The 26,104-nt window shown below is 42.6% G+C and overlaps 1 protein-coding gene and 1 non-coding gene across 2 annotated transcripts in view; one reads left to right on the forward strand and one right to left on the reverse strand.

Moving 5' to 3' along the window:
* Positions 1–26,104, reverse strand: part of CNTNAP4 (contactin associated protein family member 4) — a 205,594-nt gene that overhangs the window by 89,648 nt on the left and 89,842 nt on the right. The window lies entirely within an intron of this gene.
* TRNAK-CUU (transfer RNA lysine (anticodon CUU)) lies at positions 11,319–11,394 on the forward strand. Its single transcript has one exon. It is a non-coding gene; the product is annotated as a tRNA-Lys (tRNA).

Raw genomic sequence — 26,104 nt, forward strand, 5'->3', positions numbered from 1 at the left:
ACATGAATGTTACATATAATAAGCATTGTGTTTGCATAAATTTTAATAGGGTTGTAAAGCTAACCCCTCTAATACAACTGCTTACTGATTCTTATTTCATGCTCTTAGATACACTATATTTTACTGCTATTGGCATTACATTGGCATGAAAATGTGTCATGTTTCTCAGATAATGTTGGTTTTTAAGACATGGAAGTGCAATACTACAGTGCAACCTTAAATGGTAACAGGACCACTCAGCAGTACAGATAGATATGTAAGCAGACAGCTCTTCATGGCCTATTTTATTTCATGAAGGGAGAACACTAGGCTGCAATGGCCTTAAATGGGGACCTACTCTCTAACCTGTTTTAACCCTCACACTCGGTATCTAACCTGTACTTTTTTGTTGTTTGTTTTAATTATTATTAATAATCGTTTTTATTATTATTTATTTATTTATTTAACCTCAAGCTATTTTAACCCTGCTTTGAAGGTAGAATTATCTCTTTTATTATGCCATCAGAGATCACTTGTGTGCTCCAGTATGTATTAGTAAAGTGAAATCCTTTGTGGATTTGTAGCTTAAAAAGGTTGTGAAGACAAGTTTATGCCAAGACAAGTTAAAAGATAAATTATTTGTTTCCCTCTCCATTCTCTATCCAGAAAGAAATGAAACGTGTTTTTAGACACAAGTGCCATGTCCTAAAGTCCTTCATCTAGTAAAAAAAGCCCTCCATTTTTAAAACTGTTTGTGAGACGTGCTGTGTATTCTAAGACGTACTTTAGGTCATCCATAACAGATGATACTTATTAATGAATGTGATTATAGATAAACTGTAAAACATGGTATAGGACTGAATAATATGCATAGTTTTAACATATTTTGTGTACGTATTATAATAAATACTGTAATGTTTATCATAAATACTACTTCATATTACATACGAATTGAAATTTAATTTTAATTTAATATGGTTACCCCCATTTCATGTTTAATGACAAGAATTAGAACAGGACCCCAACATAGATAATTTTATCACAATAAGAAGCTCAGCAAATGAAGTACTAAAGCTCCTAGACAAAGGTCTGCGGTTCTCACTGTTGTTTTTGAATTCTATAAAGAACACCAGTAAAAGCAGTCAACAAAATCAGTGTGAAGTAGATAAAGAGCTGTTCCTATAACATATTTGCTGCTTTTTGCATGATGTTGCTTATGGTTTGCAAATGCTAACAAGCCACTTTGCCTGTAAAAGTTTTTCTGCTTCTGGGAGATACCAAAACTACAGTTGGCATTAGTGCCAGGGGGAGTCATGAAAGGAATAAAAATCCCAGTAAGTTACTGACAATTTGTTTGGCTTAGAGCGTCATCCAAATCAGTAGGACTGTTGTAACAGACTGTTGCAACTGACAGAAGTTGCAAAATCGTCGGCGCTTGTCCTCGTGGGGGACTTCAACTTCCCGGACATATCCTGGAAACACAACACGGCACGGAGAAAGCAGTCTAGGAGGTTTCTGGAGAGCGTGGGAGATAGCTTCCTGACGCAGCTGGTCAGTGAACCCACCAAGGGTGGTGCCCCGCTAGACCTTCTCTTCACAAACAGAGAAGGACTGGTGGGAGATGTGGTGGTCGGAAACTGTCTTGGACAGAGTGACCACGAAATGGTAGAGTTCTCTATTCTTGGCGAGGCCAGGAAGGGGACCAGTAAAACTGCTGTCTTGGACTTCCAGAGGGCTGACTTTGAGCTGCTCAGGACGCTGGTTGGCCGAGTCCCTTGGGAGGCGGTTCTGAAGGGCAGAGGAGTCCAGGAAGGCTGGGCGCTCCTCAAGAAGGAAATCTTAACGGCACAGGAGCGGTCCGTCCCCACGTGCCCAAAGACGAGCCGGCGTGGAAGAAGACCGGCCTGGCTCAACAGAGAGTTGTGGCTTGTGCTTAGCAGAAAAAAGAGGGTTTATAATCTTTGGAAAAAAGGGCGGGCCGCTGAGGAGGACTACAAGGATGTAGCGAGGCTGTGCAGGGAGAAAATTAGAAAGGCCAAAGCTCATCTGGAGCTCAACCTGGCTACTGCCGTTAAAGACAACAAAAAATCCTTTTACAAATATATCAACGCGAAACGGAGGACTAAGGAGAATCTCCATCCTTTACTGGATGCGAGGGGAAACCTAGTTACTAAGGATGAGGAAAAGGCTGAGGTGCTTAATGCCGCCTTTGCCTCAGTCTTTAGCGGCAATACCGGTTGTTCTCTGGATACCCAGTGCCCTGAGCTGGCGGAAGGGGATGGGGAGCAGGATGTGGCCTTTGCTATTCATGAGGAAATGGTTGGCGACCTGCTAAGGAGCTTGGATGTGCGCAAGTCGATGGGGCCGGATGGGATGCACCCGAGGGTACTGAAAGAACTGGCGGAGGAGCTGGCCGAGCCGCTTTCCATCATTTATCGGCAGTCCTGGCTATCGGGGGAGGTCCCAGTTGACTGGCGGCTAGCCAATGTGACGCCCATCTATAAGAAGGGCCGGAGGGCAGACCCGGGGAACTATAGGCCTGTCAGTTTGACCTCAGTGCCAGGAAAGCTCATGGAGCAGATTATCTTGAGGGTCATCACGCGGCACTTGCAGGGCGAGCAGGCGATCAGGCCCAGTCAGCATGGGTTTATGAAAGGCAGGTCCTGCTTGACGAACCTGATCTCCTTCTATGACAAAGTGACGCGCTTGGTGGATGAGGGAAGGGCTGTGGATGTGGTTTACCTTGACCTCAGTAAGGCTTTTGACACCGTTCCCCACAACATTCTCCTCAAGAAACTGGCTGCTCGGGGCTTGGACTGGCGTACGCTTCGCTGGGTTAGAAACTGGCTGGATAGCCGGGCCCAGAGAGTTGTGGTGAATGGAGTCAAATCTGGTTGGAGGCTGGTCACAAGTGGTGTCCCCCAGGGCTCGGTACTGGGGCCGGTCCTCTTTAATATCTTTATCGATGATCTGGATGAGGGCGTCCAGTGCACCCTCAGTAAGTTTGCAGATGACACCAAGCTAAGTGCGTGTGTCGATCTGCTTGAGGGCAGGAAGGCTCTGCAGGAGGATCTGGATAGGCTGGAGCGATGGGCTGAGGTCAACTGTATGAAGTTCAACAAGGCCAAGTGCCGGGTCCTGCACCTGGGGCGCAACAACCCCAAGCAGAGCTACAGGCTGGGAGATGAGTGGTTAGAAAGCTGCCTGGCCGAGAAGGACCTGGGAGTATTGGTTGATAGTCGGCTGAATATGAGCCAGCAGTGTGCTCAGGTGGCCAAGAAGGCCAACAGCATCCTGGCCTGTATAAGAAGCAGTGTGGCCAGCAGGTCTAGGGAAGTGATTGTGCCCCTGTACTCGGCTCTGGTGAGGCCGCACCTTGAGTACTGTGTTCAGTTTTGGGCCCCTCGCTACAGGAAGGACATGGACGTGCTTGAGCGAGTCCAGAGAAGGGCGACCAAGCTGGTGAGGGGTCTGGAGAACAAGTCTTACGAGGAGCGGCTGAGGGAGCTGGGCTTGTTCAGCCTGGAGAAGAGGAGGCTCAGGGGCGACCTTATCGCTCTCTACAGTTACCTTAAAGGAAGCTGTAGTGAGGTGGGGGTTGGTCTGTTCTCCCACGTGCCTGGTGACAGGACGAGGGGGAATGGGCGAAAGTTGCGACAGGGGAGTTTTAGGTTGGATGTTAGGAAGTACTTCTTTACCGAAAGGGTTATTAAGCATTGGAACGGGCTGCCCAGGGAGGTGGTGGAGTCACCATCCCTGGAGGTCTTTAAAAGACGTTTAGATGTAGAGCTTAGTGATATGGTTTAGTGGAGTACTTAGTGTTAGGTCGGAGGTTGGACTCGATGATCTTGAGGTCTCTTCCAACCTAGAAATCTGTGTCTGTGTGTCAACATTAATTCGTTCTGTGATCTTCTCAGAGTTCAAAACAGGGAGCTCAAAATAAAATATTTTCTTACCTAATTCCAGAGCTATATTTAGTTTCTTATATTAGATTAACTATTTAGATCTCTATAACAAATGGGATGTCTATTCAAGTTAACATAGTGCACAATACAAGTAACATCAATGTCAATAAAATATTCAGTTCACAAGAATCCAATCATTTCATGACTTGTGATCCTTGTGAGTCCCTTCCAACTCAGGATATTCTTTTTTAGGATTTTTTATTTTATTTATTTATTTATTTATTTATTTATTTTCATTCAGACTTCCCATTCATTCAGACTTCCTATCCCATTAACTGTATGAAGTTATTGTCAATCTTTTGAAGTTTGTCTTGAAATTCAAAAGGTGTGAACTGTTTGGTTAAAGTGGAAATATGAATGTGAAAGTCCTTCTTTCTGGCCAGAAAACAATGTACCAGATGACAACCTCCTTTACTTGATTACCAGACTGGAATTATGGCTAGGACGAAATATGGCTGGAGGGGGTGATTCTGTCTCTCTACTCCACTCTTCTGAGACCCCATCTGGAGTGCTGCATTTAGTTCTGGGGCCCTCAGCACAAGAAGGACATGGGTGTGTTGGACTGAGTCAAGAGGAGGGCTGTGAAGATGATCATGGCTGGAGCACCTCTGCTATGAAGACAGACTGAGGGACTTGGGTTTGTTTAGGCTGGAGAAGAGAATGCTCTGGGGAGAGTTTATAGTGGCATTTCCAGTACCTAGAGACCTTTCAGGTCCCTTCCAACCATTAAACCACTCTATAATTCTATGACTCTATAAAATGACCAAAGATTTATGCAAAAACTGACAGATGTATTAGCTATAAAATACTCAGTGATGCATTAAGTACATGTACTTTATAATAGGCCTTGTCTATGAACTGTTTGTAGATATAGCTGAACTGTACTCGACTAATCTTCAATTGACAAAAGCATATGGCTGTTGTACGTACTCATAAATCCAGATGAACATAAAGTACATAACATTAACATAAAAGAAGAACATAAAATAAGGACGTATTAATCACAATATGGTTAATATATATGAGGTTAAAATAAATAAATAAATAAATAAATTCAATAAAATAAAATAAAATAAAATAAAGCTAGAAAATGTCCTAAATTCCTGTTCTAGTAAATGTCCACTGTTTGTAACATCTTCTGCTACCCCTGTAAGATCATACTCTAGTTGTCAAGCTCTGATGTATTTACACGTTGTGCACATTAAATTCACAATGCTATGTTTGAAAGAAAAATAGCTGACTAGATACAGCAATAACATGATTGACAAGCAAAACTGTCTGGGCCTTAAAATCACTGTCATACTGCAAACGCATCACAGAATTGCAGAATGGATGAGGTTGGAAGGGACCTCTGAAGATCATCTTGTCCAACCCCTCTGCCTAGCAGGATCACCTTGAGCACATTGCACAGAATGGCATCCAGGTGGGTTTTGAATATCTCCACAGAAGGAGACTCCACAACCTCTCTGGGAAACCTGTTCGAGTGCTCTGTCACCCTCACAGGAAAAAAGTGCCCTCTCATATTCAGATGGAACCTCCTGTGTTTCAGTTTGTGCCTGTTGTCTCTTGTCCTGTCGCTGGGCACAACTGAAAAGAGACCAACTCCATCATCTCAACACCCTCCCTTCAGATATTTATATACATTAATGAGGTCTTCCCTCAGTCTTCTCTCTTCCAGGCTAAACAGGCTCAGTTCTCGCAGACTGTCCTCGTACAACAGGTGCTCCAGTCCTCTAACCATCTTTATAGCCCTCCTCTGAACTTGCTCCAGTAGTTCTATGCCCCTCTTGCAGTGGGGAGCCCAGAACCGAACACAATACTCCAGGTATGGCCTCACCAGGGCTGAGTAGAGGGGGAGGATCACCTCCCTTGACCTACTGCCAACACTCTTCTGAATGCACCCCAGGATACCATTGGCCTTCTTGGCCACAAGGGCACATTGCTGATTCATGGTCAGCCTGCTGTCCACCAGGACTCCCAGGTCCCTCTCTGCAGAGCTGCTCTCCAGCAGGTCTGTCCCCAGTCTGTATTGCTGCTTGGGGTTATTCCTCCCTAGGTGCAGGACTCTGCATTTGCCCTTGTTGAACTTCATGAGGTTCCTTTCAGCCCAACAGTCAAGTCTGTTGTAGTCCCTCTAAATGGCAGCACAGCCCTCTGGGGTATCAGCCACTCCTCCCAGATTTGTGTCATCAGCAGACTTGCAGAGGGTGCACTCTGTTCCATCGTCAAGGTCATTGATGAATACGTTGAACAACACTGGACCCAATACTGACCTCTGGGGGACACTGGTAGCTACAGGCCTCCAATAAGATTCCACATCACTAGGCACAGCCCTCTGAGTTCTGCCATCCAGCCAATTATCAATCCACCTGTGGTGGTTTTACTCGGGTGGGTGGCTGAGCTCCACCACAACTGCTCTCTCGCTCTCCCCCCCTCCTCAAAGAGGAAGGGGGAGAAAATACAACACAAAGAGCTCAAGGTTTGAGATGAGAATGATTTAATTAAAGGGAAAGGGAATAGGGGAAAAAAAAAAAAAAGAAAAACAAACAAACCAAAAAAAAAGGTCATGCAGAAGCACAGAAAGGGGAAAAAAAAAAAAAAAAAAGTTGTTCTCTACTTCCCATCAATGAGCGATGTTCAGCCATGTCCTGGGAAGCAGGGCCTCAAAATGCGTAGGATTGTTTGGGAGGACAGCCCCCTCCCCCATGAGAGCCTCCCTTTTTATTGCTGAGTGTGACATCATGTGGTATGGAATATCCCCTGGTTGCTTTAGGTCAGCTGCCCTGGCGATGTCCCCTCCCCATCACTTGCCCACCCCCAGCCTGCTGACTCTGGTGGCTGGGAGGGAGTCCTCATGCTGTGCCAGTACTATGCAGCAATAGACACAACACTGGAGTGATACCAGTGCTGTTCCAGCTACGAGTGCAGAGCACAGCACTGTGTGGGCTGCTTCAGGGAAAGGTGACTCCATCCCAGACAGACCCAGCACACCATCTCACTGTCCACTCATCTAGGCCACACTTCCTGAGCTTGTCTATGAGGATGTTATGGGAGAGAGCGTCAAAAGCCTTGCTGAAGTCAAGGTAGACCACATCCACCACTCTCCACTCATCTACCCAGCCAGTCATCTCAGCGTAGAAGGATATCAGATTAGTCAAAAATGACATCCCTTTGGTGAATCCGTGCTGGCTATTCCTGATCACCTTCTTATCCTCCACATGCTTGGAGATGACCTCCAGGATGAGTTGTTCCTTTTCCATTTCCAGGGATGGAGGTGAGGCTGAATGGCCTGTAGTTGCCTGGGTCCTCCTTCTTACCCTTTTTGAAGGCTGGTGGGATATTTGCTTTCTTATAGACATCAGGCGCCTCTCCTGTCCTCCAGGACCTTTCAAAGATGATGGAGAGTTGCCTAGCAATAACATTGGCCTGCTCCCTCAGCATCTGTGGGTGCATTCCATTGGGGCCCATGGATTTGTGGATGTCAGATTTGCTTAGATGATCTCTTTGAATAAGGAAAATTCCTCCTGTCTCCAGGCTTCCTCTCTTGTCTACAGGGTTTGAGATTCCTGAGGGCTAATTTTAACAGTAAAGACTGAAGCAAAAAAGGCACTCATCAACTCTGCATTCTCTGTTCCTTTGTCACCACAGCACCCGCCCCATTCTGCAGCAGCCCAACATTTTCCCCAGTCTTCTTTTTACTACTGATGTATATGAAGAAGCCCTTCTTGTTGTCCTTGACATCCCTTGCCAGATTTAACTCCAAATGGGCCCTGACCTTCCTTGTCACATCCCCGCATACTCTGACAGTGTCCGTACATTCCTCCTAAGTGCCCTGTTCCTTTTTTTCACATGCTGTAAACGTCCTTCTTCTGTCAGCTTCACCAGGAGCTCCCTGCTCATCCATGCAGGTCTCCTGCCCCCTTTGCTTTGCTTATTGCTCATAGGGATCCACCAAAGTTGATCTTGGAGGAAGTGATGCTTGAATATTGACCAGCTGTCTTGGACCCCCCTTCCTTCCAGGGCCCTAAGCCATGGGATTCTTCCAAGCAGATCCGTGGAGAGGCCAAAATTTGCTCTCCTGAACTCCAGGGTTGCAATCCTACTTTTCGCCCTGCTTCCTCCTCACAAGACCCTGAACTCCACCATATGGCTCCGACTTAATGCAGCCAAGGCTGCCCTTGACCCTCATATCTCCAACCAGTCCTTCCTCATTCGTTAGTAAAAGGTCCAGCAGCACACCTCTCCTTATTGGCTTCTCCACCACCTTTGTCAAAAAGTTGTCATCAATGCACTGCAGGAACCTCCTGGACTGTCTGTGCCTAGCTGTGTGGTCTTCCCAGCAGATGTCAGGGTGGTTGAAGTCCCCCATGAGAACTAGGGCTTGTGACTGAGAGGCTACTTGAAGCTGTCTGAAGAAGGCTTCATCTATATCCTCTTCTTGATCAGGTGGCCTGTAGCAAACACCCATGAAAATGTAAGCCATGGTAGCCTGCCCTTTAATCCTTTCCCATAAAATCTCATCTAGCCGTTCATCTGCCCCTGGGCAGAACTCCACGCATTCCAGTTGCTCTCTCATTGCATTCTCAGTTGCTCTCAAGAGCACCTCCACCATCTCATCTTCCTGGTCAGTCTTTTCTAAAAAGCACGTAGCCTTCCATGACAGAGTTCCAGTCATATGAGTGTTGTGGTTTAGCCCGGCTGGCAGCCAAACACCACACAGCCGTTCGCTCACCCTCCCCTCTCCCTCTCCGGGATGGGGGAGAGAAACGGGAAAGTGAAGCCTGTGAGTTGAGATAAAGACAGTTTATTAAGACAGGAAAAATAATAACAATAATAATAATAATAATAATAATAGTATTAATAGTAATAATGTGTACGAAATAAGTGATGCACAATGCAATTGCTCACCACCCGGTGACCGATGCCCAGACTATCCCCGAGCAGCCAGCCCCCCCCCCACCCCGGCTAGCCACCCCTATATATTGTTCAGCATGACGTCAGATGGTATGGAATACCCCTTTGGCCAGTTTGGGTCAGCTGTCCTGGGTCTGTCCCCTCCCAGCTCCTGCTGCACCCCCAGCCTGCTCGCTAGCAGGACAGAGCGAGAAGCTGAAAAGTCCTTGGCTTGGTGTAAGCGCTGCTCTACAACAATTAAAACATCAGCATGTTATCAGCGCTCTTCTCATCCTAATCCAAAACATAGCACCCTGCCAGCTACTAGGAGGAAAATTAACTCTGTCCTACCTGAAACCAGGACAGATATCCACCCCTTATTCCATACCATTTATGTCATGCTCAGGTTACACTCTTTCCAATACCTTCTAATTAGTCACCATTTTCATCTATGATATATAGCAACCATGGTAGTGATGACATACAGTGTTATATGATAATTAACATACTACAATTCAACTCATGGGCTATTCTCACCCAGTATTAGGTCCCCTTGAGGTACACACCGGACCTCCCCATTCTTTTGCATTACCCACCAAGTGCTTCCAGGTCCCTGAGCAAAAGCAATCCCACGAATGGGTTTGCCTTTTCCTGAGGTAGGAGTAGCCCAGACTGTCTTACCCAGCATGTTTCTTACGTGCACTACAGGAACTTTATCCCCTTCTACAGTGCGTAACAGGTTTGATTGGGCAGGTCCAGCTCGGTTGGCAGATCCTCTAGTATTGACTAACCAGGTGGCCTTTGCCAAATGTGTTTCCCAATTTTTGAATGTCCCAGCACCCATTGCTTTCAGTGTAGTCTTTAAGAGTCCATTGTATCACTCAACTTTCCCGGAGGCTGGTTCATGATAGGGGATGTGATACACCCACTCAATACCATGTTCTTTGGCCCAAGTGTCTCTAAGGTTGTTTCGGAAATGAGTCCCATTGTCTGACTCAATTCTTTCTGGGGTGCCATGTCGCCATAGGACTTGCTTTTCAAGGCCCAGGATAGTGTTCCGGGCGGTGGCATGGGGCACAGGATATGTTTCCAGCCATCCGGTGGTTGCTTCCACCATTGTAAGTACGTGGCGCTTGCCGTTGCGGGTTTGGGGGAGTGTGATGTAGTCAATCTGCCAGGCCTCTCCATATTTGTATTTCAGCCATCGTCCTCCATACCAGAGAGGCTTTGACCGTTTGGCTTGTTTAATTGCAGCACATGTTTCACAATCATGAATAACCTGTGCTATAGTGTCCATGGTCAGGTCCACCCCTCGGTCACGAGCCCATCTGTATGTTGCATCTCTACCTTGATGGCCTGAGGTGTCATGGGCCCATCGGGCTATAAATAATTCACCTTTATGTTGCCAGTCCAAGTCCACCTGAGCCACTTCAATCTTAGCAGCCTGATCCACCTGCTGGTTGTTTTGATGTTCTTCAGTAGCCCGATTCTTGGGCACATGAGCATCTACATGGCGTACCTTTACAACCAGGTTCTCTACGCGGGCAGCAATATCTTGCCACAATGCAGCAGCCCAGATGGGTTTGCCCCGGCGTTCCCAGTTGTTCTGCTTCCATTGCTGTAGCCACCCCCACAGGGCATTTGCTACCATCCATGAATCAGTATAGAGATAAAGAACTGGCCACTTTTCTCGTTCAGCAATATCTAAGGCCAGCTGAACGGCTTTCACTTCTGCAAACTGACTCGATTCACCTTCTCCCTCAGCAGCTTCTGCAACTCGTCGTGTAGGACTCCATACAGCAGCTTTCCATCTCCGATGCTTTCCCACCATACGACAGGACCCATCAGTGAACAGGGCATATTTCTTCTCATTCTCTGGTAGCTTGTTGTACAGTGGGGCTTCTTCAGCACGGAGCACCTCCTCCTCTGCTGATATCCCAAAGTCCTTGCCTTCTGGCCAGTCCATAATCACTTCCAGGATTCCTGGGCGACTGGGGTTTCCTATTTGAGCCCGCTGAGTAATCAGTGCAACCCACTTGCTCCATGTAGCATCAGTTGCATGATGTGTAGAGGGGACCCTTCCTTTGAACATCCAACCCAGTACCGGCAGTCGGGGTGCCAGAAGGAGCTGCGCTTCAGTACCGATCACTTCCGAAGCAGATCGAACTCCCTCATATGCTGCCAATATCTCCTTTTCGGTTGGAGTATAGCGGGCCTCAGATCCTCTGTATCCCCGACTCCAAAACCCCAGGGGTTGACCTCGAGTTTCCCCAGGTTCTTTCTGCCAGAGGCTCCAGGTGGGACCATTCTCCCCGGCATCTCCAGCGGTGCCCTTCCCCTTTTAATGGACTGTTGTGGTTTAGCCCGGCTGGCAGCCAAACACCACACAGCCGTTCGCTCACCCTCCCCCCTCCCTCTCCGGGATGGGGGAGAGAAACGGGAAAGTGAAGCCTGTGAGTTGAGATAAAGTCAGTTTATTAAGACAGGCTAGCTCAGTCGGTAGAGCATGGGACTCTTAATCCCAGGGTCGTGGGTTCGAGCCCCACGTTGGGCGCCAAATGGACTGTTGTGGTTTAGCCCGGCTGGCAGCCAAACACCACACAGCCGTTCGCTCACCCTCCCCCCTCCCTCTCCGGGATGGGGGAGAGAAACGGGAAAGTGAAGCCTGTGAGTTGAGATAAAGACAGTTTATTAAGACAGGAAAAATAATAACAATAATAATAATAATAATAATAGTATTAATAGTAATAATGTGTACGAAATAAGTGATGCACAATGCAATTGCTCACCACCCGGTGACCGATGCCCAGCCTATCCCCGAGCAGCCGGCCCCCCACCCCGCCTAGCCACCCCTATATATTGTTCAGCATGACGTCAGATGGTATGGAATACCCCTTTGGCCAGTTTGGGTCAGCTGTCCTGGGTCTGTCCCCTCCCAGCTCCCGCTGCACCCCCAGCCTGCTCGCTAGCAGGACAGAGCGAGAAGCTGAAAAGTCCTTGGCTTGGTGTAAGCATTGCTCTACAACAATTAAAACATCAGCATGTTATCAGCGCTCTTCTCATCCTAATCCAAAACATAGCACCCTGCCAGCTACTAGGAGGAAAATTAACTCTGTCCTACCTGAAACCAGGACAATGAGTTGTCCCACTATGTCTCTGTGATTGCAGTGAAATCATAGCATTGTGACCTCACGCAGATCTCCAGTTCTTCCTGTTTGTTTCCCATACTATGTGCGTTAGTATATAAGCATTTCAGGGAGATGAAATGTTTATCTCTCATGCTGTGTATGCATGTATAGAAACACTTCAGATGTCTTTTATTCAAGTCAGCCCCTCATGGGGCAAGTTAGGCCTCGCCAGCATGTACTACCTCAAATACTGTCATGAAGTCCCACAGTTTATCACTGGTGGGCCTGTTTTTGTCCCCTTCCCCCTTCCAATCTAGTTTAAAGCCCTGCCAATTAGCCCTGCTAACTCCTGGGCAAAAGCCCTTTTCCCCCTCAGAGAAAGGTGCTCCCTATCTGGAGTCGTCAGGCTTGGTGTCATATAGACCTTCCCATGATCAAGAAACCCAAAACTGTGTCAGTGGCACCAGCCTTGGGGCCACGTATTGATCAGATGGATCTTCCTGTTCCTTTCAGTATTGATCCCTGCTACTGGAAGAATGGAGGAAAACACTGCTGTTCACCTGATCCTTCAACTAACCACCCCAAGGCTCTAAAGTCTCTTTTGATTGCTCTTGGGCTTCTCTTTGCCACCTCATCACTGCCAACTTGAAAAAACAATAAAGGGTTATAATCAGAGGAATGTACCAGACAAGTGACTTTCCAAGAAATGTCTTTTATTTGTGCCCCAGGGAGACAGCAGACTTCCCTATGGGTCAGGTCTGGATGACAAATTGGGTCCTCCGTTCCCTTCAGAAGGGAGTCCCCTATGACTATAACCCTTCTTTTTTTTCTTGGTGGGGCTTGTTGTTATGCGGGGTATAGGTTGACTTACCCTGGGTGACTCCCCCAACGTGGATGGACCATGATCTATATTGTCATTTGCTTGCCCATCAAGTTCTGGAGCCTCATACCTGTTGTGCAGGGACACCTGGGAAGGTGAGGTATACAGCAGGGGGTTCACCTGCTGTGCTGAATGGGAATCTGCTTCTACTCCCCCCTGTCTCTTAAATCCCTTCCCTCTGCCTGGCAGCAAGGGTTTAGGGGATCTTTCATTTCTTGCACAGTGACTGTGGCTTGCTGAGGAGTCTGCCTCTGGGATGGCAGAACTCCAACCTACCAGTCAATCTCATTCTCTGATTCCCTGATGCTCCTCAGCCTTCCCACCTCCTCCTGAAGCTCTGCCACCATGTGAAGCAGTTCTTCAAACTGGGCACACCTCCCACAGCTGTCCTCTCTACTACGTACTGCCATCCTGTACAGGTGTAAGAGTAGGGCACACGCGGCACCCTGACCCCTGGGTGGCAGTATGTTCCACCCAGAGCTCTGTCAGGAAGGCTGCATTGACTGTGGTGGGTGCCGAGCTCCTGGAAGCCACGGACTTCTGCTGGGTGGTCACCATTTTTCCCAGGACAAGCTGGACAACATTCAGGGCCCTTCCTGCCCTACAAATTGCTGTGCTATGCCCTGGTTGACATGCCACGCCCTGTTCACCATTCTCGTGGTTGCTTGCACTCCCTAGTGGCTACCTTTGTACTACAGTGGGGGCACTCCTGGCTCCGCCCACACCTAGTCAGCCACCCTCGTGAGGGCTGCTGGGTGCTGGTGGTTCCCTCAGCTGCTTTGAGTGGCCTCAATGCAGTAAACCCTCTGCCCACCTTGATCCCCTGCTCCACTTCAGAAAGTGTCTGCCCCAGAGCTGATCACCTCGCAAAAGGATATTATGTTTGACCTTAAATTCAGTGGGTCCCTCAATCTATCATCTTCCGTAGTTATGGTGGAGGTTTTAATGTTTTTGTGTTGTTTGTTTTTAATTATATATATACAGGTATAGATATAGGTATATATATATATATTCAATATGTCTATTTCCAATATGCTTGTTTAAAATATATCAAATATTTGTGGCACGCTGATTTCATCACCTAGTGTTATAAACTTCAACAATGCCATTTACAATGCCATTTACAATGTACAATTCCAGTTAAATATTACGTTGTTTGAAAAATAAACGAACATTATCAATGTTTTAATTATTAATTAAACAAAGAAATATCATTAAAACAACTCTCTGAAAGAAGAGATTTCAAATGCTATTTCATCTATAGTTATGGTTTTTTTTGTTTGTTTGCGTTTTGTGTGTGTGTGTGTGTGTGTGTGTGTGTTTTTCTAGTCCATTAGGAATGTCTTAAGGGGAATCTTTCAGCATTTTATTTTAAATATCTTTTAATTCACTGTGTTGTAAAATTTGCATTTAAAGTATAATTTATTCTACTTTCAGAACAGGACATCAGAATTGGATTATAGCTTTTCGCACTGAAAATGATAGTTTTTGGTTTTTGTTTTCTTTACTTACAGAAAATAGTGTCATTTACTAAATGAAATACAAGTCTCTCATTTAATCACTAGCAAACTCTGAGTGCTGTTAAAATTACAGATGGTAAAAATGGACTATTGAGTACCCTTTGGAATGTGTCAAAATACTATTTATTTTGCAACTACAATGCTAGTAGTTTTATACATGATGAGCTAGGAATGTTGAAAGGGAATTTACTTAATTAAAGATTACATTGTGCATAGTTATCTCCCCTTCATAAGAAGTTACTAGACTGTGCCTCTGTTCGTTAGAGAATAGTAAAAGTGTATTATTCTCATGTAATATGATGAAAAACAAGAAGACAGTGGATATCTTTTGAAGACATAAAACTACAGCTACTATATACTGCTATCTTTTTCAAACTATTCAGAATCCAAAAGAATTATCTGAAACACTTCAAAACAGTGTATTAATTCCTTAGCATCTTTTACTGTAGGCCAGGGGGAACACTTTGTCACATAAAATTTGTTGACCAGTATGACTGCAACCTAACCCTTTTTTTTTTTTCTTAGATATAAAATTCAAGTGTGCATTATCTATTTCACAATTGTATAATGTTACATGGACCGGTCATTTACCGATTTATACTTCTTAAAGCTTTCTTTATCCTAATACTCATGAATTGTAGCAGCGTAGAAGTTTTCTGTCTGCTTTCTAGATTTTAAAGAGAAAAACATCTTAAAATTCACTGCATGAAAGACAACGGATGATGAAGGATGCAACAAATACATCATACAATTAAAATGATTAGAAAGATGATTGATATCAGCAGTGAAAATCTACTGTTGTATAGATAAAGTACACTCAATTCTTCTTCAAGCTTGTAAAGATATACTGTTCCTTTTGCAGTTCCCTTTCTTGTGTGTTATTTAAAATTAAATTCCCAAAGATTACAAAATGTAGGTCTTTATTCCACTTGGAAGTGCTGAAAAACAGCTAAGCATTAATACCAGAATAAGTCAAATTAGGTACATGATCTTAAACTCTTTCTAAAATCCTAAACCAAAAGTATTTGCACACGTAATTTACTGAACGGAAAGAAGAAAGGATAATAATAATAATAATAATAATAATAAACTAATATAATTAATGAGATCTCTGTAAACATCAAAACACTTGGAAAAAAAAAAGTCATTATTGTCATTTCTGAGGAAAATTCAGAAGAAGGCAGACTAAATGTTCACTACACTGTCAAGCAACAGGTCAAACTCCTATATAAAATCACTTCTCCTACCTCCTATATTTAAATCACTGAACTTTTCTCTTTGCCATTAGCAATATTTAAACAGGTAGATTGTTGTCACTGTAACTTTCATTAAAAGGTAAATACTAGGCGCTTCAAAATAAGCAAAAAGTGAATTTCAGAATCTATTTTGCTTAACGGAAAACAACTTTGTAGACTCTCCCTGTTAGGTCTTCTGTCAATAATCTCATTTCATTACTCTATGTACTGTAAATTAATCTAGGGATTCCAATGTTAAGGAATGTATTGATATGTCAAAATATTGACATTATGTATTCAAAAAAAATTGAATATATTATTGCTCCGTAGCATAATGACCCTTCAATAGATGGACAGGATGCATACTGCTGTTAGTATGATCCTTCTTATGTAAACTTCCTCATCTATATCTTTTTGACAGACTTTTTTCACTCCGTCACTTTTCCTGATATTGATGTGTCTAACTTGGAAACAGAAGTGAATAGCTGAATAGAAAACATAAGAGAAGAAATATAACGATGTTAGGCAGAATCTTCTAATACGTGTGGCTATAAAAGATGACATCTGATCAAACTCAAAAAGAATACTTTGTTATTGGACTCAAGTGTATTAAAATTGTAGGTTCATTGGTGGGTTTAATTCTGTCATACATAAAAACTGGATGAACCTCTGGGCCCAGAGGGTGGTGATCAGAGAAACAAAGTCTAGGTTGAGGCTACTAATTACTGAGTACTCCAGGAAACAATACTAGGTCCAGTAATGTTTTACATTTTCATTAATAATTATTATATGCATTAAATGGATGATAGGGCAGACCAAGTCTGTAGATGACACAAAACTGAGAGGAGTGTCTTAACACACCAGAGGATTGTTCTGCCATTGATAGGAACCTCGATCAGTGGGAGAAATGAGCCAACAGGAACTTCTTAATGTTCATCTCAGAGAAGTGCAAAGTCCTACACCTGAGGAAGAACAACTCCGTACATCAACGCACCATGCTGGAGGACACTCAGCTGCAAAGCAGATTGGCAGAAAAGGACCTGGGCGTCCTGTCAGACACCAAGTTGAACATGGGTTAGCAATGTGCCCTTGCAGCAGAGAAGGCTCATGGTATACTGGGCTGCATTAGACAAAGCATTGTCAACAGATTGAGGGAGGTAATCCTTCCTCTCTCCTCAGGACTGCTGAAACCACACTTGAGTACCATGTCCAGTTCAGAGACCTCCAGTACAAGAGACATGGAATTCCTGAACAGTGACCAGTGAAAGGCCAGGAATATGGTGGGAACTGGAACCTCTTTCCTGTGAGGAAATGCTGAGAGAGTGGGGACTGCTTAGTCTGGAGAAGAGCAGGCTCAGGGGTATCTTATCAATATATATGTAAATGCTTGAAGGGATGAAGGAAGGAATCAGGAAACACTTCACTGTTCAAGTGACTGAGCACTGTCACAGGTTGCTCAGAGAGGTTTTGGAGTCTGCCTCCTTGGAGATATTCAAAAGCCATCTGGACATGGCCCTGAGCTACTGGCTCTACATGGCTACTGGCTTGAGCAGGGGTGTTGGACCAGTTGAGTTTCAGAGGTCCCTTCCAACCTAAAATTAAATCCTGGGCCTGTCTGTCCTTTTAAAATTTTATGTTTCAGTCTGGATCTTAAACACTTTGAATTTTCTGTTATGAAGTTGTTTTCTGTTTTTTTCTCTTCCTTGGAAATAGTGAGCTGTGAATTACAGATGTCTTGGATATTATATTTGGTAAGCGTTCATTAAATGATCACTCTGTTATAACCGTTTTATATCAGTATCAGTCAGAAGTAGGACATTAGTCGAAGCTATGGCTGTACTAATTTTCTTTCAGTCACTGTCTTTCTGGTATAGTTTCATGTCAAGTGAATGTTTTATTCACTGGACTATTATGTCATTATTTTGTTTGTTTGTTTTTGCCTTTCATTGTGTGTTTGCAAATATTGGCATTATCTTTACACAGGATAACAACTCCACAAAAATTAGACTGCACTTACTGGGTAATTTATCAAAGGTGACAGATGACATTTGTGAAAGTTCTAAGCACTAGGGAGAGAGAAAATTTTACAGTCTTTCTGGTTTTATTCATTTTTTTTTCTTTTCTAGAAACAAACTTTGAAATAACCCCCTTTCATATTAATATATAAAAGGAAGACTTTTACATATAAAAAATAACAGCATATATATATATGTATGTATATATATATGTATGTGTGTATATATATATATGTATTTTTTTTCCAGGGCTTGGATATTCCATTCACTGTTTATTTATTTCTTTATTCATTTATTTATTTTTTTCCAGGGGTGCGTATGTAGGGTATGAACCTAGGGCTCTTGAACATCTATTGCTCTGTCAGCAGTATAGACCTCTATCCAGCAGAGGCCTCTCAGGAGTTAGCTGTGTTCTTTAGAAATTTAACCAATAATCAGTGTTTTTGTTGCCTTCCTTCCTTCCTTCCTTCCTTCCTTCCTTGTTTTCTTCCTTGTTTTCTTCCTTCCTTCCTTGTTTTCTTCCTTTCTTTCCTTTCTTTCCTTTCACTACTTTTACTATTGTGTATGTTTTGTAGTTATGAAATTAAAAGAAACAAACAAACTTCATTGTCTAAATGTCATGGTGTAGGGACTAACGTATTCATTTAAGATATCTTAATGCAAACAACAAGAGACAACTGCGTTTTTGCATCTTTTCAGCATCTACCTTATTTCCTGTTTCATTCATCCTTATGTAGCAATAAATTGTATGTCAAATAGTTTGTTGCCATCGGAGGGAGCCCTTGTATTAATACAACTGAGCACAACATTGACATTTGCTAATCCTCCCTTAAAACAAAACAAAACAAAAACAAAAACAACAAAAAACCTCTTATTTATTAATTTCTAATATTTAATATTTCCACTATTTGATCATACAATTATGAAACATTTAAGCTTTATTTATTAATGTGTAAGCATACATGATTCACACATACTCTTTAGAAATTCAAAGTGTGAATGTTTCATAATAGCATAACTGGAATTCTAAAGAAACTTTATCACTGAAGATGTTCAATGATTATATAATTTTTTACCTGAAAAAAATATACATACATATATATATATATATTTTAAATATGGAACTGGAATTAGTGAGTTTGTATTTTGATGTTATAACAGTGACTCTGATGATCTCCAAAGCTAACAACCAAAGTAGTGTTTAATGGAAGTGCTGTGACAATTTATTCTTTTTTTTTTTTTTTTTTTAATTAATCCATTTGAAACAGTCTTTCAGGTGTGCAAAGATTGAATTTTGAATCTTGATTACGATGTAACTAACTACACTTTCTACTTTCAAAACAGTATAAAATTTAATTGTTGTTGTTATTATTGTTTTTTGTTTCCCTCAATTTTATTTAATGTTTACATTAAAGAAATAACAAGCTTTGTAAATGTTGTGAAATGTTTGCAGATTGCAGTAAACTTTTTAATTTATTTATTCATCTTTATTATTTAATTGTTACATGTTTTTAAATAGGTAGGAATGGCTTATTTCTCATGATATGAAATTTAGGTAGGGATCAGGATTCATGTCTGTACTCCAACAGCACATAGCATAGTGCAGATATTTGAAGAAAGAAATAATAAATAAAGACAATTCAGCTGCCATAAGACTAAAATAGCTGTGATACAATCGCAATATGTCTACTGAAAAGTCACAAAGGCTTGTGGGAATCCTGTTTGCTGAAAGCAACACACAGAAAAATGTCTTAATATTCCCTTGCATACAATTTCACACTTTGCTCTAAAATGAAATTAAATGACCAGAAAGAAAAAACAAAACCAAACCAAAACAAAACAAAAAACTCATTACCTATGCAACATAGAATTCACAGAGCAAATGCTGTGTAGTTCTTATGTCCTGGGGGCCATAAGCAATAAAACTGTTCAATAATAAGGCATCTTATTAAATTTATTTCTCTGGCTTTTTATATATGAAACCTGCCTGTCCCTAACTTTAGAGAAATACCTAAGCAGATGCTTATGTTCCTATGACTTCCAAATTAGACAGTTATTTCACACATCTCACTAAAAACCTCAGTGGCAAATTATAATTTTTCTTTTTAAACATTGCTTATCATTCTGGTTACAAAGAAAACCCTTCTAAAGCAAACAGTTGACATGTTGTTTACTTTACTCTGTTGGAAGATACCATCTAATGAAATCCCAAATGAAACTCACTGAGGAGATAAAGCTCATCAGATAGACTGTAAACAGTGAGTCTCAAAGACCCTTAAAAATGTATATGTTTTAACTAATTCTGTAGTTTTAGCAGAAATATCGAGCAAATGTTTGTGAAGGTTTATAAAGAGCAGTAGGAATGGGTTAGCAGGAAAAAATAAATCCAACGTGGAAAATATTCCCTGTTAATATCATCTGTAGTACAAAAGCAGAGGTTCAATTATTCAGAAATGTCAGCATACATTGAACCCACAATGAAAACAAAAGGAGCAGAGCAATTCCTAAAATTTGAGTATCCTGACGACATTCTCTAACTATTCTAAAGGCTGAGAGAGCTGGGGCTCTTCAGCCTGGAGAAGAGAAGGCTCAGGGGTGAAGTCATTGCAGCTTTTCAGTACTTAAAGGGAGCTTATAAAAAGGATGGAGAACAACTTCTTGCTCAATCGAATAATGACAGGACAAGGAGGAATAGTTTTAAACTTAAAGAGAGGAGATTTAGACTAGAGGTTAGGAGGAAATTCTTCACTTAGAGGGTGGTGACACACTGGAACAGGTTGCCCAGAGACGTTATGGATGCCCCATTCCTGGAGGTGTTCAAGACCAGGCTGGACATGGCCCGGGGCAACCTTATCTAGTAGGTGGCACTGAAGGTGGTAACAGCATGAGATGGTTTTGTAGTTATTCTGTTTGGAACACAGACAGAAATGCAGAGCAGCAGAAAAGTGTTGTAGAAACTTGAATTATACAAAACAAGAAAAGATTTTCTAAAGAAAGCTGTCTGTACCTGAGGAATAAAATGGTTTAAACTTTAACAACAAGTCACTTGGCCTCACAGGATTTTTTTGCTGTAGCCTATTTAGATCAGATCAGTCTAGTCAGATCTAGATCATCTGTAACATCTGGACAGAAGTGTTCAGACAGTCCATAATTAAACCAAAAGGATGTGAGTCCCCAGGAGTTTTAATATTTGGTCTCATTCATGAAGAAATGTTTCTTCACTGAGAGGGTGGTCATAAACTGGCACAGGCTCCCTAGGGAAGTAGTCCTGGCACCAATCCTGCTGAAGTCAGGAAGGACTGGTTTAGACATATGGTTTAAATTTTATGTAGTCCTGTGTGGAGCCAAGAGTTAGACTTTATGATCCTTGTGGGTCCCTTTCAACTCAGTATATTTTATGAGTCTATAATATAGACTGATCACACCAATTTTATCAGGTGTGCCTTGGTTTCTTTGCCTACAATGGAGCTTCTTTATACTTACAAATTTGATGAACTCCACTGACAACAGGGAAAATAAATAACTTTAATGACATGCTTCATGGCCTGAAGACACATCAGTGATGGTTACAAACTGTCTTCATAGTAGTCTGGTAGAAAGTAGAAGGAATCTTAAAGTACTAGTAGGTGATTAACAATAATCCTTGTAGATTGCTTTCTATAGAAAAGGTAAAATAGATTAACCTCAGTAAAGACTAATCCTGTCTCCTCTACAGAACATGCTACTTTATCTTCTCTGCTATGAGAAAAACAAATAAGTAAATTGCGTCAACAACTGATAATGCTTTGAATTCAGCCGGCCTGGCTGTTGCAAGTTTTAAAATAAAAAATGAAGCCATCTCAAATTACATACTGTTTGATTACAATTTACACTCATGTTGATTTATGTCAAAGGCAATACTACTTTCTTTATAGTATTTCTACAAATATTACTCAAATCTTGTTAATGGTGTTACTGTAAGTCAGAAATGCATCACGAGAAGCCCAGGATAGGAACATGCAAGTATATGAATCTCTCACATGGGATATGTGAAGATGAGGGGGAATGGGCTAAAGTTGCACCGGGGAGGTTTAGGTTGGATAGTAAGAAAAAATTCTTTACTGAAAGGGTTGTTAGGCATTGTAATAGGCTGCCCAGGGAAGTGGTGGAGTCAAAATCCATGGAGGTATTTAAAAAACATTTAGATGTAGAGCTTAGTGATATGGTTTAGTGGACGATTTGTTAGTATTAGGTGAGAGGTTGGACTCGGTGATCTTGGAGGTCTCTTCCAACATAAGTGATTCTGTTATTCTGTGATTCTGTGATATATCCATGTAGGTTCTCCAAAACAGGATAGACATAACACCCAATTTAATATTTCAAGTTTTTTTCAAGGGATTTGCACTCTACTGGCTCTGGACAAGACCTTATATGGGGTATACAGGATTAGATTCCATTTATTCCATGTGACATGAATAACCATGACTCTGCTTCTTCAATAGAGTTCAATACTATTAATATTTGAGAATAGGGCTGAAAGTTTGTCATGCTAATCAGTTTATATCATCATGTCAATCATTTGATTGCATCGCTATCTTAGAATCATAGAATCATTAAGATTGGAAAATGCCTCCAAGATCATCTGGTCCAACCATCATCCTACCACCAATATCACCCCCTAAACCATGTCCCCAAGTAACACATCCAACATTTCCTTAAACATCCCCCAGGGATGGTGACTCCACCACCTTCCTGGGCAATGCCTGACTACTCTTTCTGAGAATAAATGTCTCCTAATTTCTAACCTAAACCTCCCCTGGTGCAACTTGAGGCTACTCCCTCTAGTCCTATTGCTGGTTATCTGTGAGAAGAGGATGACCCCCAGCCCCCCACACCTTCCTTTCAGGTAGTTGTAGACAGCAATAAGGTCAACACTGAACCTCCTCTTTTCCAGACTAAACAACCCCAGTTCCCTCATCCACTAGTCAGAAGACTTGTGTTGCAGGCCCTTCACCAGCTTCGGACACACTTATGTGGACACACTCGAGTGCCTCAATGTCTTTCTTTTACTGAGGGACCCAAAACTGAACACAGTACTTGAGGTGTGACCTCACCAGAGCAGAATACAGGAGGACGATTACCTCCCTGGTCATGCTAGCTACACTATTCCTGATACAATCTAGGATGCCATTGCCTTCTTGGCCACCTGTGCATACTGCCAGCTCATGTTCAGGTGAGCATAGACAAACACCCCCAGATCCTTTTCCTCTGCACAGCTTTCCAGCCACACTTCCTCAAGCCTGTAGCGTTGCACGGGGTTGTTGTGGCCAAAGTGCAGAACCCAGCACTTAGCCATGTTGAACCACATCCCATTGGCCTGTGACCATTGACCCATCCTGTCCAGGTCCCTCTGCAATGCATTCCTACCCTCCGACAGATTGCCACCTTCCCCCAGCTTGGTGTTGTCTGCAAATTTATTGAGGGTGCATTCAATCCCTCATTGAAATCATCAATAAATATATTTAAAAGGATGGGTCCCAACCCCCTCCCCCCACTCCCCTCCAGGGAACACCCCTGGAAGACCGTGTCAAAGACCTTGCTGAAGTCTAGGTAGACTACATCAACAGCCTTTCCATCATCCACCAGGAGGGTCACCCTGTCATAAAAGGAGATGAGGTTGGTCAGGCAGAATTTGCCATTCATGATTCTGTGCTGACTGTGCCTGATCCCCTTGTTGTCGCACATATGCTGTGTGATTACTTTCAAGATGACCTGTTCCATCACCTTTCCTGGCATTGGGGTCAGGTTGATAGGCCTGTAGATCCCCAGGTCCTCCTTCCAACCCTTCTTATAGGTGGGCATCACATTAGCAAGTCTCCAATCATTCGGGACCTCTCCGGATGACCATGACCTCAGATAGATAATGGAAATCAACCCAGCAATCACATCCATCAACTCCGTCAGCACCCTCAGGTGCATCCCATTGGGGCCCATAGATTTCTGGGTGTCTAGCTTGCCTAAGTAACCTCTAACCCAATCCTCTTCAGCCAGGGGAGGTTTTCCGTTTTCCCTCTTGTTTCTGGGCTCGGTAGTGCATGGAGGTAACCTTAGCAGTGAAGACTAAAGCAAAGAAGGCATTTGGTAACTCTGCCTTCTCTGTATCTGCCATCACCAAGGCATCTTTGCATTTAGCAGCACAGCCACGTTTCCCTTAGTCTTCCTTTTGCTGTTGATGTATTTAAAGAAGCCCTTCTTGTTATCCTTGACATCTCTTGCTAAATTTAATTCTAACTGGGCCTTGGCCTTCCTCATTGCATCCTTGCATTGTCTGACAGTGTTCCATATTCCACCCAAGTAGTCTGTCCCTTCTTCCACATCATGTGCTCTTCCTTCTGTTTAAGTTTTCCCAAGAACTCCTTGCCCACCCATGCAGGTCTTCCACCTCCCTTGCTTGACTTCTTTCTTCTAGGGATGCACCAATCCTGAGCATGGACGAAGTGGTGCTTGAATATTAGCCCACTCTCCTGGGACCCCCTTTCCCTCTAGAGCCCTGGCCCAGGGGATTCTTCCAATTAGGTCCCTGAAGAGGTCCCTGAAGAGAATCTGGGACTGGTGCTGGAACAATTTACTGGCCTTGAAAGCTTTGCTACAAGGCCACAGAAGTGTCTCTAGCAGAGGCAGGTCAGAAGATGTCAGATTTCAAAATCAAGCAATTCTAGCTGCCACTACTGCCTGACGATTTGAACCAGATCCCAACCTATTTTCAGCCAGTATGAGCTCTGAGAGCCTCATCTCTCAGCTCTCTTGAAATCCAGGGTTGTGGTCTTACTTTTTGCCCTGTTTCCTCCTCACAGGATCTTGAACTCCAACATCTTGTGACCACTGCAGCTGAGACTGCCCTCAACCTTCACATTTTCAGCTAGACCATCTCTGTTAGTACCAGGTCCAGCAGTGCCCGTCTCCTTGTTGGCTTACTACCACCTGTGTCAAGAAGTTATCCACAGTGTTCTGTAGTAACGTTCTGGACTGTTTGGTCTGGGCTATGCTATCTTCCCAGCAAATATCGGGATGATTAAAGTCCCCCGTAAGTATCAGGGCCTGCTGTCAGTAAGGGTTAAGGCTAACACACAGACCAGTGAGAAAAAATGTCTTTAATAGGTGAGAGTTTGTGCAGATTGCGAAGTGCACACTACAAAGCACTTAATACTAAACATTCAACAATTTTCTTACAATAATTGCTTGTCTACTGGATAAAGTGTCACTGAAAAGAGATGATCGAGATGACATACATTTCTTTATGTTAAAAATGATCCTTCTTAAATGAAAGAACCAACAAATTCTCTTTTTACTTGCTCATCGTGTTGCTCCTGGAGGGAGGCTTTCATGCCAGCAACATATTTGTGAGACAAAATCAAAGCCACACAGCTCTACTGAAATACAAATATTGCCAGCTTCTATGATCAAAATTTCCAGCATATTTAATGTCTTTTATGTCTAATAGTTATGACAGAACTTGAAGGATAAAAAGCAGCCAGAGTCATTTGTGTGCTGCAAAACTGGAAATTCTGATCAAATGACTACAGGTACACGGGTGGTCATAACTGTCCAGCTAAATATTCCTGTGCTTAATCATAATGTGTGTAATCATGATATTCATTTTTCTTTCATTAAAGTAGATATTCTAAATGGAGTATATGAGAATGGCTTTCCTAGATCCTAGAGAAACAACCTCGTTCCATGGTGCACTGAAATTCATCTTAAGCCATTATTTAAACCAGAGCTGGGGATAGGTGGCCTCTCATGTCTTTCCTTAGGGAAGGAAAACAAAGTAATAACTACTAATAATAAAGGGAGAAAAAAGAATTTAACTTTTTTTTTTTTTTTCACCTACAAGAATTTTGCTAATAAGAATGATAGTTTTATGACTACATTTTATGTGAAACAAGAGATCTAAATTTGAGTGAATTTTATTAGCAGTTTTAGAGATGTTTAGATGTATAGAAAGCTGAATTGGTCTGTAGGAAAGTGTGTGACATGTATTAGTTTTTACTGCTTTAGGGTGTCTGTAATATTTCAACCTAATGGATCTTGCTTACATTGTAACATCTTTAAATTGGCTTTGGCACACACTGATGCCATAGAGTGAGTATATATAAAGCTGTCTCAAGTGGATAATTCAGGTTTGCTAGTTTGCTACCTACTCTGTGCATCTGGAAAAAAAAATCAACTAAGTGCAAGGCTCAAGGGGATGGAGAATCAACTTCATATACCTAGAAAAAAAGTGTATGTAAATAGATAAACTCATCCTGAAATGCTTTTGAAATGCGTTAAAACTGACATCTAACTATTTGAGAACTCAGAGGAATTCAGATGCAAATCTAAATTTGAATTCTGGTAGCAGGCTCTCTTCTGTTTTGTTGTTGTTATTGTTGTTTTCCATATCTCCTCTACAGGTTATTGAAAACACACACACACACATCCACCACAAATTATCAAAAAAAATGTTTCTC

This window comes from Cygnus atratus, chromosome Z (genome assembly GCF_013377495.2).
Source record: "Cygnus atratus isolate AKBS03 ecotype Queensland, Australia chromosome Z, CAtr_DNAZoo_HiC_assembly, whole genome shotgun sequence".
NCBI lineage: Eukaryota > Metazoa > Chordata > Aves > Anseriformes > Anatidae > Cygnus > Cygnus atratus.